The 15,407-nt window shown below is 43.6% G+C and overlaps 1 protein-coding gene across 3 annotated transcripts in view; it reads right to left on the bottom strand.

The window, feature by feature from the left end:
• Window positions 1-15,407, bottom strand: part of LOC139411287 (xylosyl- and glucuronyltransferase LARGE2s) — a 152,075-nt gene that overhangs the window by 83,643 nt on the left and 53,025 nt on the right. For all 3 annotated transcript variants that reach the window (XM_071157378.1, XM_071157380.1, XM_071157381.1), the window contains one exon: window positions 3,818-3,884. The gene's annotated coding sequence lies outside the window, so the exon portion shown is untranslated. The remainder of the gene's footprint in view (window positions 1-3,817; window positions 3,885-15,407) is intronic.

Genomic DNA, 15,407 nt, shown 5'->3' with positions numbered 1-15,407 from the left:
AAAACTGAACAATATGTCTCGAAAACTCACTCAGGAAACGACAGCACACAGTAAACAATTCAAGCTTCTGCAAAGAGAAACAAAAAACACACCTCTTTTAAAGGGGAAATAACAATGAGTAATAGAACACACTTGAGTGTCATAATTGTCTCTAGGATGGTTCCCCCCTCTGGTGACAGGTGGAACCATGACAAGTTGATGTTAATGTGTTTATTTGCCTGTCTGATGTTTGCTTGTGTAATTAATGGGTTGCTGAGTTTCTGCAATTCCTCCTTCAGAATTCCTCCTTACTCAGCTCCAATGGGGCAGTCCCATTAGTTCCCTTATATAGTGGTTACAGACACGTCACATAGGCATAGTTCAAAGGGTTGGTTCCGGCATGTGTCTGGCACCGTCTCCTATCTTAACTTAAAGAACATTATTCTGGTTGTTCTGACAGATGGTCCTAACGATGAGGTCGTGACGGTCCCTCCCCTCTTATATCTTTACGAGGCACAGGCAGGAACCAAGGATTGTTTATGACACTAAAGACAAGATTAATATTTTCAAGACCGTTTCTTGATAAAAAAATGACATTTCCTTCACAACACACAAAAGTACACACATTCATGCTTGCACACACACGCACGCACGCACGCACGCACGCACACACACACACACACACACACACACACACACACACACAATCACACACAATCACACACAATCACACACACACACTCCAAACCCACGTCACATGAATAGCGAGATACCACAGCTGAATAGTGCTTTATCTGGTTTAAATAATCTCTGCTGTGATGATACTCAAGCCCAGAGAATGCAAATGATGACCTTCTGTTGTCCCTTTAACCGTATATGATTAGTATGTGTGAATGAAATGAGCTAACGAACCACACCGTCACCAATGCTACACATGTAGGATCTTCATTTGACCACCCTGTTGCAGGAGAACATTCCTTTAAAACGTGTTGTTTAAAAAGGCTTCTGAAGTTTGAATTTTCCACTGAAAAACTCCCTTACAAAAAATGTATCAACCCCTACAAAAATGTCCATTAATTAACCTATATAATAATTCACATTTCCTGTTGCTGCAGGATTATATTCATGATGTAGCAAACAGGCTCAAATGAAGATCCTACATCTGTACGGTATGTAAATGTAAAACTGATAACGGGCACACTAGAGGATAGACACCAGACGGCATGTTCACACACACGCACACGCACACACACACACACACACACACACACACACACACACACACACACACACACACACACACACACACACACACACACACACACACACACGAGCACACGGGCTCACTCACACATGCATGTACACATACTGTATACAAATACACACCTATAGGCATAATAATATGCACACAGCCATGCACGCACAAACATTAACATGGACACAATTACCATCAAATGCTAGGAAAAGCTTTGACAGGTTGGCAGATGCTAAGTGGGTCATTAAATCTATTGGTGCGTATATTACAAACATACAGTATAGCTAATCAGAATGTGAATAACGTGTTGGTGCACTTATTATAAGCGTAGCGGTAACAAGGATGTGAATATCTAGCTGAGTGAAAGAGACTCTAAAAGGTGTCAAGGCCTCAGAGGCAAAAAAAAATACATTTGTCAAAAACCCTGACCACCACCATTGGGAGCACTAACCTAATGTTCTAAAAGTGAATGCACCTTATTTAGATCATAACAGAAAGGTACAGTAGCTTCAACTCACATCTGATGAAATGGCTGAATTAGGGATGAGCCAAACAAGGTGGATGCCTCATAGCATCTGAACTGCACTCGTAATAGTTTGAATTGAATGTAGCCAGTGTGCTTGTCCAAGCATGGAGCTAGATGCATCATAGCAACAGACTGAGCTTCTGTTTGTATGATAACAGAGAGGTACTGTAGCATTAACCTCGTTTCCAGGTTATTGCGCACAGCACATATAAGCCTGAGACATCAACCATTCTAAATTGGCCTTAGTGGGAGGGACCATAGAATTTTATTGGATAATTTTTATTTAATTTGAGCAAATCCGTAACTTGGGCAACTTCTTCCCGTCAATCTCTGCGTGTTACCTAGCAATAACAAAAATACTTACGATTTGTCAGATTGAATGTGCCCTTCACTATGCAAATAAGCGTTTAAAACACGTTTTACATCCATGGTCTCCCATTTTCCACCTGTAGAAGATGACGCGGTAACTTACTCAGAAAACGGGCGATTGTGCATAAAAACGTGTTTTTTCATGTTCATTAGATACCGAAACACAAATTCAAGCACAATTATTGTTCCTAGAGATATTGGACATGCCTCTGTTGACTGGAAATGTTATTTTGGTGATACCGAATAGTTTAGATTTGGTTGATCAAGGACACCAGGCTAGGGAAGTTTCAACAATGAGCCATCTGTCTGTAAAAAATGGCTCGTTGTGGGACGAAGCAATGACTGACCCAGCCACTTGATGTAAAACGAAAGAGAAGCTAAGCAGCTAGTGGAACACTGAATGACATGTTCCTCAATGACCTAGCTAGCTAGTTAGCTGGCTACAGTAGTAACATCATTATCACAATTAACATGTTTTAATGAAGCAGCAACTGCCTGTTCTGCGCCAAGTCATTTCAGTATCGAGACAGCTCAGTTGCTGCTGCTGAACGTAAGAGGTGCCCTAGACACGTGGGGGGTAGGTGTTGTGGGAGGTGATTGGTTGGCAGATTAAGCCATTGAATAACGCGCCTTGTATCCTTGCCTTAGCGGGGTTGTCAACAACCTTGACGTTCAGGTTTTCAGGGGAAATGGAAGAGAGCGCCTCGGTCGTGACTTCCGCTTTCGGGCGTCAACAAGGCGACACTCCGTCTTAACTCCTCTTCCACATTTAGTGGATTGGTTGAACAGTGCAGAGGAGAACCGCCCCCAGGGTTCTCGTCAAGACCAGAATGTGGGGGATCTAGTTTCAGGCGTTTCTTTTATGCCTGCTACGTTAGGTTGTATCCTAACGAATGCAAAGTTTGATGCTGTGCTCCAATAGACCTTCTGCACATTTGGGCGAAGTGTCTGGGAATGAGATTACTGTAGCGTTCACTGATGTGTACACACAAACACACACACACGCGCGCACACACACGCACGCACGCACGCACGCACACACGCACGCACGCACGCACACACACACACACACACACACACACACACACACACACACACACACACACACACACACACACACACACACACACACACACACACACACACACACACACAACTAAGCTTTTTATTAGAGTGTGCTAGCAAGGAGAAGAAAATATACGGAGCTCAATAATGAGATTGATCATACAGTAAGTGTGGAATGAAACGGCAAGCATTAAAATAAACCATCAATCAGCTTAACCGAACATGTTTAGGGTAATGATTTTTAGAATGGTTGATTTCAGACTAGTTCAATGGAACGGTCAATAAAGTTCAAATAGATTGTAACTAAAAGAGTAATTTCATACTTGACTGAACACACAGGAGCAAACACACATGGAAGGCACACACGTGAGCCCACACACGGCACACACACACACACACACACCTGAGGGAATCAAAGACTGAGGCAGCCGGTCACTCAAAAAAACTAAACGGTAGCACACAGTGGTTTTCAGGAGTGTCTCTCCACTCCTCCTTCTCCCTATCTCTCTGAACCAAATATGACCATGTGCCCAATCACACACTCACTACTTATTTGTAGTAAGCTGTGTATGTTCTTTAGACCTAGTGAAAAGCAGAGTGATGTATTAGCATCCCAGTCTTACCTTTATGCTTCTGCCTCTGTGCTACTCAGTAGACCCCTTACACACCCAACGTGGCTTCAGCTCCAGCCTGTAAAAACATACACGCATGAATCAGGATCTAGTATATACTCACTCACAAACAGAGCACATAATAACGCATACAGTACCAGTCAAATTTTTGGACACACCTACTCATTCAAGGTTTTTTTTTATAAATGTTCTACATTGTAGAATAATAGTGAAGACATCAAAACTATGCAATAACATATATAGAATCATGTAGTAACCAAAAAAAACGAAACAAAAATCAAAATATATTTTAGATTTTTCAAAGTAATCACTCTTTGCCTTGATGACAGCTTTGCACACTCTTGGCATCCTCTCAACCAGCTTCACCTGGAATGCTTTTGATAGTCCCACTAAGCGCAAACCAGATGGGATGGCGTATCACTGCAGAATGCTGTGGTAGCCATGCTGGCTAAGTGTGCCTTGAATTCGTCACTGTAGTTCACTGACAGTGTCACCAACAGATCACCGACAAAGCACCCCCACACCATCACAAAAAATAAGAAATAGTCACATAAAGAAAAAACCCTGGAATGAGTTGGTGTGTCCAAACGTTCGACTGGTGCTGTACGTGTCCTCCCTGAGGAAAAGATACAAAAAAAATAATCCCAACACCAATCCCAATTTGTGAATAAACAGCTGATTCACATAACCCCGAACATAAATGTACGACAACAACCTCTAAACCCTAACCCACCAATGACCCAGAGCACTGACTTTGTGTGTGTATGTCTTGAAACCCACTGTGCAGTACTTCGGTGTTCTCAGAGACATACTGTACTGTTCTCCCCCCGTAGAATACTTCATCCGTCTCTTTGACAGGAAACCTTAGAACGGGAAACCTTTTGTTCCACCTCTGCAACCCCCAATTACCTTAATCTTCTTACTCCAGTAATCCCAGCAGGGGAACATTTTTGATGTGACACGCTTGAACAAACATCAAAGTTGGCGTCTTGATGATGTGGGCACTGTGGGCTGGACTGTATGTGCCTGTGTATGCCCATCAGAGCAGGACTAGTGGATTATTCTGGGATAGGAGGAGAGAGGGCCTAATAAAAGGCATTGTATGTGATGGGCAGACGAATCTGTGAGCAAATATGAGCAGATTCAATGGAGGTGAAGTGTGGGAGAGAGTGTGTGTGTGTTTACTATATGTATGTGTGCATACAACTTTAACAGCCTGCATGGGCTTCTAGCATCAGAGAGGGAGGACATTCATTCTCCTCTTTGTGCTAAGGCTTGCACTGACATGAAACTCAGTCATAACTACGCTACATAACGACAGCAGCTTCACCAGAACACAACAAAGCACTCAAGGACAAGACTCCTACTTTGATTCCAACAACAAACACACACACGACCATCGTAACTATCCACTCATTTTCCCCTTCACTCCTGTAATTCAAGGCCTTTCTCAAAGGTCAGTGTCTCAGTGTGTGTGTGTGTGTGTGCGTGTGTGTGTGTGTGTGTGTGTATACGTCTGTGTGTAAAAACATGTCATTCATCTTATTTTTGTATATGTTGGCAAATGTTTTATAAGAAAAATAAGGCCCTTGCACCTGAGAATTCACGTTTGATATGATAACTCCCTCCTAAGGGCTGTTTCCAAGCCCTTGGCTTCGCCTCGGGCCTAAGAACTGCCTTAGTCGGGAGTTATCACACGATAATCCCTGGGTACTCATGCCTTATTGCTTAATTGTGTTGATATTACATAATCACTTTTTGTATTACCAGATGCCTGTCAGAACAAATTGCCTAATTTCATTCTTCAAAGGACTTCTTTGATCTTTAGTATCTGAATGACCAATCGCTTTCCAAGCATAAAGTCATTTTTAATGCTGCCTGATATAACTCTTTGCCAGAGGAATGTGCAGCATCAGGTGTCTTTTTGGTATGAAAGGAGTCCGATGACTCTTGGAAATACTGAAATGAAATAGATAGTGCTAACCTGTCCTATTTATGTGGGATTTAAACCTGCAGATTTCTTCTAATGCTTGTAACACTGAACATAAATATAAAAACAATATGTAAAGTGTTGGTTCCATGTTTCATGAGCTGAAATAAATAATTCCCCAAAATGCACACAAACAGCTTATTTCGCTCATATTTTGTGCACAAATGTATATATCTCCCTGTCAGTGTGCATTTCTCATTTGCCAAGATAATACATCCACCTGACAGGTTTGGCATATCAAGAAGCTGATTAAACAGCATAATCATTACACAGGTGCACCTTGTGCTTGGGACAATAAAAGGCCAATTTAAAATGTGCAGTTTTGTCGTGCTGACTGCAGGAATGTCCACCAGAGCTGTTGCTAAATAATTTAATATTAATTTCTCTACCATAAGCTGCCTCCAACATTGTTTTAGAGAATTTGGCAGTAAGTCCAACAGGCCTCAGAACCGCAGACCACGTTTAACCACGCCAGCACAGGACCTCCACATCCGGCTTCTTCACCTGTGGGATCATCTGAGGAGAGGTGGTGGGGGGATGGGAGGTGTATTTCTCTCTGTAATAAAGCCTTTTTATGGGGAAAAACTCATTCTGATTGACTGGGCCTGGCTCCCCAGTGGGTGGACCTGGCTGCCAAGTGGCTGGGCCTATGGGCCAAAACATTGCTGCACCTCTGCACAGTCATGTGAAATCCATAGATTAGGGCGCAATGAATATATTTCAATTGACTGATTTCGTTATATTAACTGTAATCTTTGAAATTGTTGCATGTTCTGTTTATATTTTTGTTCAGTATAGCATGCAGTATTTATTCAACAGATGGTGTGGAATATGGACTCATATTGACCTAAGTGAAAGTTTAAGATGTGAACTGTCCCTTTAAAGTGATCAAATGCAATGGGTACTTACAGAATACTGACATATATGACTGACTTGGGTTTCAACCACAAGACTGTGTTAGCCCACTGTGTTAGCCCACAACCTCGTGTCCTCTGCTGAGTGTATGTGAGGGTGATTTCCCTCTCGGCCTATTTGAGATTCATAACTTTGGAATTGCAGTATAAAGATCAGAGCAACCTCTTTTAGAGGCAGGCACAGAATCAGACGCCCGTCTGGCCTCCACCCGCTGGAGATCTACTTAAAAGTTTGGATCCTCACAGTTTTGAGGTCTTAGATCAGCGACAACAAGACAGGGCTTCATTAGAGAAGCCCTCTCATATAAAAGCTGTTATACAGTATGTAAGAAAGTATTGGAATATTCCAAGGGGCATGAAGGTAGAATAGAAAATAAATAAGTAGAAGATGACAGGGCTTCTGCCTTGTTATATGACTTTCTCATCACTGTCAAGTTCATTTTCATGTATTTTACCTTTATTTAATTTGGCAAGTCAGTTAAAAACAAATTCTTATTTTCAATGATGGCCTAGGAACTGTGGGTTAACTACCTTGGTCAGGGGATTTGATCTTGCAACCTTCTGGTTACTAGTCCAACGCTCTAACCACTAGTCTACCTGCCACCCCCGTATATAAAAGTCCTGAGAATTAAACCAATTAGAAAGAGATATAATGTTGTACGGTATAACACAAATACTTTCCCTTTGGAGAATCTTTAAAGAATGTTTTGATTTAAAAAAAATAAAAAATAAAAATTCAGAAATGTTTTAAATTAAATATCCTTCGAATGTTCTTCAAACATTAATGAAAATGTTGTGCACACAATCTGTAACAACCACCACAGAACATTCCCCAAACGTTCTCATTGGGTTTCCAGGAACAGAACGAATGTGTTCTGGGAACGTGCTTGCAACATCAGGTAAATGTTGCAACAGATCTCTCAAGTTCTGAGGGAGCGTGCAATTGCCATGTTGACTGCAGGAATGTTGCCGGAGAATTTAACGTCCAACCGGCCTCAAAACCGAATACCACGTACATGGTGTTGTGGGGGCGAGTGGTTTGCTGATGTCAATGTGGTGAACAGAGTGCCCCATGGTGGCGGTAGGGTTATGGTATGGGCAGGCATAAGCTACAGACAACGAACACCAGATACGGACTGTTTATCTGATCCACGCCCACAACTTTTTATTAAGATATACAAAATGTGACTAACAGATGCATATCTGTACTCCCAGTAATGTGAAATCCATAGATTAGGGCCTAATGAATTTATTTAAATTGAATTTGTAATATAAAATGTAAGTCACCAACATTTTTGAAATTGTTGCGTTTATATTTTTGTTCTGTATAGATACAGGTCTATAGTTTCCCTTGTCTGTTTTGCTGCCCTTCATGTGACAACTCTGTATAGTGAGGTATGTAGTTGGTTGTTTTGTTTCGTTTCTACCAAAGTAATTCATTTGGAAATGACCCAAGCTGCTTGCTCTAGCTAGCTACGGTAGAAAACTAGATAGCTAACTATCAGGTTTGTCTGTCAGCCTACAGTCTTTACGGTTGTGGTCTAAGCCTGCTGTTCATCAATGAACATATCTGTGAATGTATTTTTGTGTGCTCTTTCCTGTCTGATTATCCATCCGCCTGATAAACATATACGCACACAATAAACTGAGAAACCAATCTGGCCATTTTGAAGGATGGAATGAAAGTGCTGTGTAACGTTATGATGATATTCTATATGTGTTTGTGTTTGTGTGTAATGAGATTTGATTGATCGAAAGTGCTGTATAGCATCATGATTTAGTTGAGCTTATTAGGATTCCCATCAGCTATTGCACACGCAGCAGCTACCCTTCCTGGGATATCAAATGATTATACTGTGAGTGTGTAAGTAATGGGAGGCGTATTGTAACTGTAACACACAATTTATTATGGAAACCCCTAAGAGGTGAGAGAGAAAGTTAGAGAGAGAATGTGTGTGTGTTTGAGGGAAAGAGAGAGAGAGAGCGAGACTATGATCCTGACCACAATTGTATCCTCTGTTCCTCTCTCACTCTCTACCCCCCGTTGTTGCTCTGCTCCTCTCTCACTCTCTACCCCCCGTTGTTGCTCTGTTCCTCTCTCACTCTCTACCCCCCGTTGTTGCTCTGCTCCTCTCTCACTCTCTACCCCCCGTTGTTGCTCTGTTCCTCTCTCACTCTCTACCCCCCGTTGTTGCTCTGTTCCTCTCTCACTCTCTACCCCCCGTTGTTGCTCTGTTCCTCTCTCACTCTCTACCCCCCGTTGTTGCTCTGCTCCTCTCTCACTCTCTACCCCCCATTGTTGCTCTGCTCCTCTCTCACTCTCAACCCCCTGTTGTTGCTCTGTTCCTCTCTCACTCTCTACCCCCCGTTGTTGCTCTGTTCCTCTCTCACTCTCTACCCCCCGTTGTTGCTCTGTTCCTCTCTCACTCTCTACCCCCCGTTGTTGCTCTGTTCCTCTCTCACTCTCTACCCCCCATTGTTGCTCTGCTCCTCTCTCACTCTCTACCCCCGTTGTTGCTCTGCTCCTCTCTCACTCTCTACCCCTCGTTGTTGCTCTGCTCCTCTCTCACTCTCTACCCCCCGTTGTTGCTCTGCTCCTCTCTCACTCTCTACCCCCCGTTGTTGCTCTGTTCCTCTCTCACTCTCTACCCCCCGTTGTTGCTCTGCTCCTCTAGGTCAGTGAAAGCAGGGGAAGTGATGTGGAGAGTCAGTGCTCAGCAAAAGTGCAATTTGTTGGTCTCATTTGTTGAATTTGGATCCGAAAAGTGAATGTACCGACATAGCTGCTCAAAACGGTTGCGTGGCATATTGCTACCTATGTACACTACATGACCAAAAGTGTGTGGACACCTGCTCATCGAACATATTCTAAAATCATGGGCATTAATATGGAGTTGGTCCCCCTTTTGCTGCTATAACAGCCTCCACTCTTCTGGGAAGGCTTTCCACTAGATGTTGGAACATTGCTGCTGGGACTTGCTTCCATTCAGCCACGAGAACATTAGTGAGGCCGGGCACTGATATTGGGCGATTAGGCCTGACTCTCAGTCGGTGTTCCAATTCATTAATTGGAACACCAACTGGTTGAGGTCACGACTCTGGCCAGGCAAGTCAAGTTCCTCCACACCAATCTCGACAAACCATTTCTGATTGATCTCGCTTTGTGCACTGTGGCTTTGTCATGCTGAAACAGGAGAGGGCTTTCCCCAAACTGTTGCCAGCACAGAATCGTCTAGAAGATTTCCCTTCACTGAAACTAAGGGGCCTAGCCCAAAACATGTAAGACAGCACCAGACCATTATTCCTCCTCCTCCCAAATTTACAGTTGGCACTGATGCCAGGGTTCTCCTGGCATCAGCTAAACCCAGATTCGTCCGTGGGACTGCCAGATGGTAAAGCGTGATTCATCACTCCAGAGAATGTGTTTCCACTACTCCAGAGAATGTGTTTCCACTGCTCCAGAGTCCAATGGCGGTGAGCTTTACACCACTCCAGCCGACGCTTGGCATTGCGCATGGTGATTTTAGGCTTGTGTGCAGCTGCTCGGCCATGGAAACCCATTTAATTTTGCTCCTGACGAACAGTTATTGTGCTGATGTTGCTTCCAGAGGCAGTTTGGAACTCGGTAGTGAGTGTTGCAACTGAGGACAGACGATTTCTATGCACTATAGCACTCGACGATCCCATTCTGTGTGCTTGTGTGGCATACCATTTTGCGTCTGAGCTGCTTCTAGACGTTTCCACTTCACAATAACAGCACTTACAGTTGATCGGGGCAGATCTAGCTGGCAAGAAATTTGACGAATTGACATGTTGGAAAGGTGGCTCTATTTTATACATCTGTCAGCAACGGGTGTGGCTGAAGGGGTGTCAACATACTTTTGTATATATAGTGTAAGTATAGTACCCTGAGGGTGGTGTCAGTAGAACAGCGTCGGGGACCCTGCAAAGGCCCCTTCCCAGAAACCGCAGGTGCTGGTCGCTGAAGGCATTAAAAATGCAGCATGTGCATTCACTTTGTAATGGCTACAGTGGAAGGAAACGGGGAGCCAATCGTGTGGCACCAGGGGGTGTGGACCGAGCTGTTACTCATAATTTGAAAGCAGGCCACTCCCTGGTGAAGTTTGAAGGGCGCAAGAGAGGATGTGTGGCGTGCATCCAGAGTGGACGCAGGGCAAAGACTGGGAAATGTTGAAACCTCCTTTGAATGCTCTGTGTGTTCTGTGCAACTTTGCAGGATGGGGCTGTGCTTCCAGAAGTACCATGACAGTGCGAAATATACATTTGTCCCACAAGTCTTATTGGGTAATTGTGTACTTTTTAAAATTGTGTTTTGTATTTTCTCTTTTCACCGAATTGCTGTCAAAGTAGGCAACTCAAACCTGGTATGTACTAAATCTTGCTGAGACAGGTTATCTACATTTTGAAAGTCTATGAATAGTTGCTTGCATTTTTACATAAGTAAGAATCGTTGTCATTCAAATAGCCTTCTTTGTGTGGGTTTTGAAATACTTCCTGAATATTGTCCTCTGGTCACATTTGGGAAAATATACTATACATTTTCAGTAAATTATTTAGTAAAATTTACAGTGCCTTCAGAAAGTATTCATACACCTTGATTTATTCCACATTTCGTTGTGTTACAGCCTGAATTCATAATGAAAAAAAATAAAACAAATTCTCTCACCCATCTACAGTCGTGGCCAAAAGTTGAGAATGACACAAAAATTCATTTCCACAAAGTTTGCTGCTTCAGTGCAAAGGGTGCGTACTGGCGGCAGAGAAGTCAGACGCAGTTTCCAACGGCGCAGTTTAATAATAAAAACCCACCAGAAAACAGAACAATCAATAAATGGGTACATAACCCATAACGTGCACAAGCACTTACAATAAACAATTCCCGACAAGGACATGGGGGGGACAGAGGGTTAAATACACAATATGGAATTGATGGAATTAAAACCAGGTGTGTGGGACGACAAGACAAAATAAATGGAAAATGAAAGGTGGATCGGCGATGGCTAGAAGACCGGTGACGTCGACCGCCGAACGTTGCCCGAACAAGGAGAAGGACCGACTTCGGAGGAAGTCGTGACATTCAGTGTCTGTAGATATTTTTGTCAGATGTTACTATGGAATACTGAAGTATCATTACAAGCATTTCATAAGTGTCAAAGGCTTTTATTGACAATTACATGAAGTTGATGCAAAGAGTCAATATTTGCAGTGTTGACCCTTCTTTTTCAAGACCTCTGCGCTACGGTCACAAGACGCAGGCCTCCTAATTGTCCCCAGAATTTCTAAGCAAACAGCTGGAGGCAGGGCTTTCTCCTATAGAGCTCCATTTTTATGGAACTGTCTGCCTACCCATGTCAGAGACGCAAACTCGGTCTCAACCTTTAAGTCTCTACTGAAGACTCATCTCTTCAGTGGGTCATATGATTGAGTGTAGTCTGGCCCAGGAGTGGGAAGGTGAACGGAAAGGCTCTGGAGCAACGAACCGCCCTTGCTGTCTCTGCCTGGACGGTTCCCCTCTTTCCACTGGGATTCTCTGCCTCTAACCCTATTACAGGGGCTGAGTCACTGGCTTACTGGGGCTCTCTCATGCTGTCCCTGGAGGGGGTGCGTCACCTGAGTGGGTTGATTCACTGATGTGGTCATCCTGTCTGGGTTGGCGCCCCCCCCCCCCTTGGGTTGTGCCGTGGCGGAGGTCTTTGTGGGCCATACTCAGCCTTGTCTCAGGATGGTAAGTTGGTGGTTGAAGATATCCCTCTAGTGGTGTGGGGGCTGTGCTTTGGCAAAGTGGGTGGGGTTATATCCTTCCTGTTTGGCCCTGTCCGGGGGTGTCCTCGGATGGGGCCACAGTGTCTCCTGACCCCTCCTGTCTCAGCCTCCAGTATTTATGCTGCAGTAGTTTATGTGTCGGGGGGCTAGGGTCAGTGTGTTATATCTGGAGTACTTCTCCTGTCCTATTCGGTGTCCTGTGTGAATTTAAGTGTGCGTTCTCTAATTCTCTCTTTCTCTCTCTCGGAGGACCTGAGCCCTAGGACCATGCCCCAGGACTACCTAACATGATGACTCCTTGCTGTCACCAGTCCACCTGGCCGTGCTGCTGCTCCAACTGTTCTTCGACCATCTGGTCATTTTCAACTGTTCTGCCTTATTATTATTCGACCATGCTGGTCATTTATGAACATTTGAACATCTTGGCCATGTTCTGTTATAATCTCCACCCGGCACAGCCAGAAGAGGACTGGCCACCCCACATAGCCTGGTTCCTCTCTAGGTTTCTTCCTAGGTTTTGGCCTTTCTAGGGAGTTTTTCCTAGCCACCGTGCTTCTACACCTGCATTGCTTGCTGTTTGGGGTTTTAGGCTGGGTTTCTGTACAGCACTTTGAGATATCAGCTGATGTACGAAGGGCTATATAAATAAATTTGATTTGACCTCTGCAATCCATCCTGGCATGCTGTCAATTAACTTCTGGGCCACATCCTGACTGATGGCAGCCCATTCTTGCTGAATCAATGCTTGGAGTTTGTCAGAAATTGTGGGTTTTTGTTTGTCCACCCGCCCCTTGAGGATTGACCACAAGTTTTCAATGAGATTAAGGTCTGGGGAGTTTCCTGGCCATGGCTTCAGGGCGCCCTGAAGCATTCTTCACAACAATTGAACCGCTCTCCTTGAAGTTCTTGATGATCTGATAAATGGTAGATTTAGGTGCAATCTTACTGGCAGCAATATCCTTGCCTGTGAAGCCCTTTTTGTGCAAAGCAATGATGACGTCATGTGTTTCCTTGCAGGTAACCATGATTGACAGAGGAAGAACAATGATTCCAAGCACCACCCTCCTTTTGAAGCTTCCAGTCTGTTATTCAAACTCAATCCGCATGACAAGAGTGATCTCCAACCTTGTCCTCGTCAACACTCACACCTGTGTTAACGAGAGAATCACTGACATGATGTCAGCTGGTCCTTTTGTGGCAGGGCTGAAATGCAGTGGAAATATTGTTGGGGGATTCAGCTCATTTGCATGGCAAAGAGGAACTTTGCAATTAATTGCAATTCATCTGATCACTCTTCATAACATTCTGGAGTATATGCAAATTGCCATCATACAAACTGAGACTGTGAAAATTGTGTAATTCTCAAAACTTTGGCCACGACTGTACACAAAATACCCCATCATGACAAAGTGAAAACATGTTTTAGAAATGTTTGCAAATTTATTGAAAATTAAATACAGAAATATCTCATTTAGATAAGTATTCACACCCCTGAGTATTATATTTGATTTATTATGGATCCCCATTAGCTACTGCCAAGGCAACAGCTACTCTTCCTGGGTCCAGCAAAATTAAGGCAGTTATACAATTTTAAAAACATAACATATTTCAAAACACATTAAGTGTGTGCCTTCAGGCCACTACACTACTAACACATATCTACAACACAAAATCCATGTGCACGTGTGTGTATAGTGCGTATGTTATCGTGTCTGTGTATGCATGTGTCTGTGTCTGTGTTTGTGTCTCTTCACAGTCCCCGCTGTTCCACAAGTTGTGTTTTTATCTGTTTTTTAAATCTGATTCTACTGCTTGCATCAGTTATTTGATGTGGAATAGAGTTCCATGTAGTCATGGCTTTATGTAGTACTGTCCACAATCTGTTCTGGACATGGGGAATGTGAAGTGCCCTCTGGTGGCATGTCTTGTGGGCTATGCATTGGTGTCCAAGCTTTGTGCCTGTAGTTTAAAACAGACAGCTCGGTGCATTCAACAAGTCAATACCTCTCACAAATACAAGTAGTGATTAAGTCAATCTCTCCTCCACTTTGAGCCAGGAGAAATTGACATGCATAATAATGTTAGCTCTCTGTGTACATCCATGGGCCAGCCGTGCTGCCTTGTTCTGAGCCAATTGCAACTTTCCGAAGTCCCTCTTTGTGGCACCTGACCACACGACTGAACAGTAGTCCAGGTGCGACAAAACTAGGACCTGTAGGACCTGCCTTGTTGATGGTGTTGTTAAGAAGGCAGAACAGTGCTTTATTATGGACAGACTTCTCCCCATCTTAGCTACTGTTGTATCAATATGTGTTGACCATGACAGTTGACAATCCAGGGTTACTCCAAGCAGTTTAGTCATCTCAACATGCTGAATTTCCACATTATTCATTACAATATTTAGTTGAGGTTTAGAGTTTAGTGAATGTTTTGTCCCAAATACACTGCTTTTAGTGTTAGAAATATTTAGGACTAACTTATTCCTTGCCACCCATTCTAAAACTAACTGCAGCTCTTTGTTAAGTGTTGCAGTCATTTCAGTCTCTGTAGTAGCTGACGTGTATGGTGTTAAGTCATTCGCATACATAGACACTCTGGCTTTACTCAAAGCCAGTGATATGTCGTTAGTAAAGTGGCCTAGACAGCTGTCCTGGGGAATTCCTGATTCTACCTGGATTATGTTGGAGATGCAATCTCAACCACACTGCACACTGCCCTAACCCATCTGGACAAGAGGAATACCTATGTGAGAATGCTGTTCATCGACTACAGCTCAGCATTTAACACCATAGTACCCTCCAAACTCGTCATCAAGCTCGAGACCCTGGGTCTCGACCCCGCCCTGTGCAACTGGGTACTGGACTTCCTGACGGGCCGCCCCCAGGTGGTGAGG

The sequence above is a fragment of the Oncorhynchus clarkii genome, chromosome 6, assembly GCF_045791955.1.
Source record: "Oncorhynchus clarkii lewisi isolate Uvic-CL-2024 chromosome 6, UVic_Ocla_1.0, whole genome shotgun sequence".
Classification (NCBI taxonomy): domain Eukaryota; kingdom Metazoa; phylum Chordata; class Actinopteri; order Salmoniformes; family Salmonidae; genus Oncorhynchus; species Oncorhynchus clarkii.
This window is presented reverse-complemented; position numbering and strand designations above follow the sequence as displayed.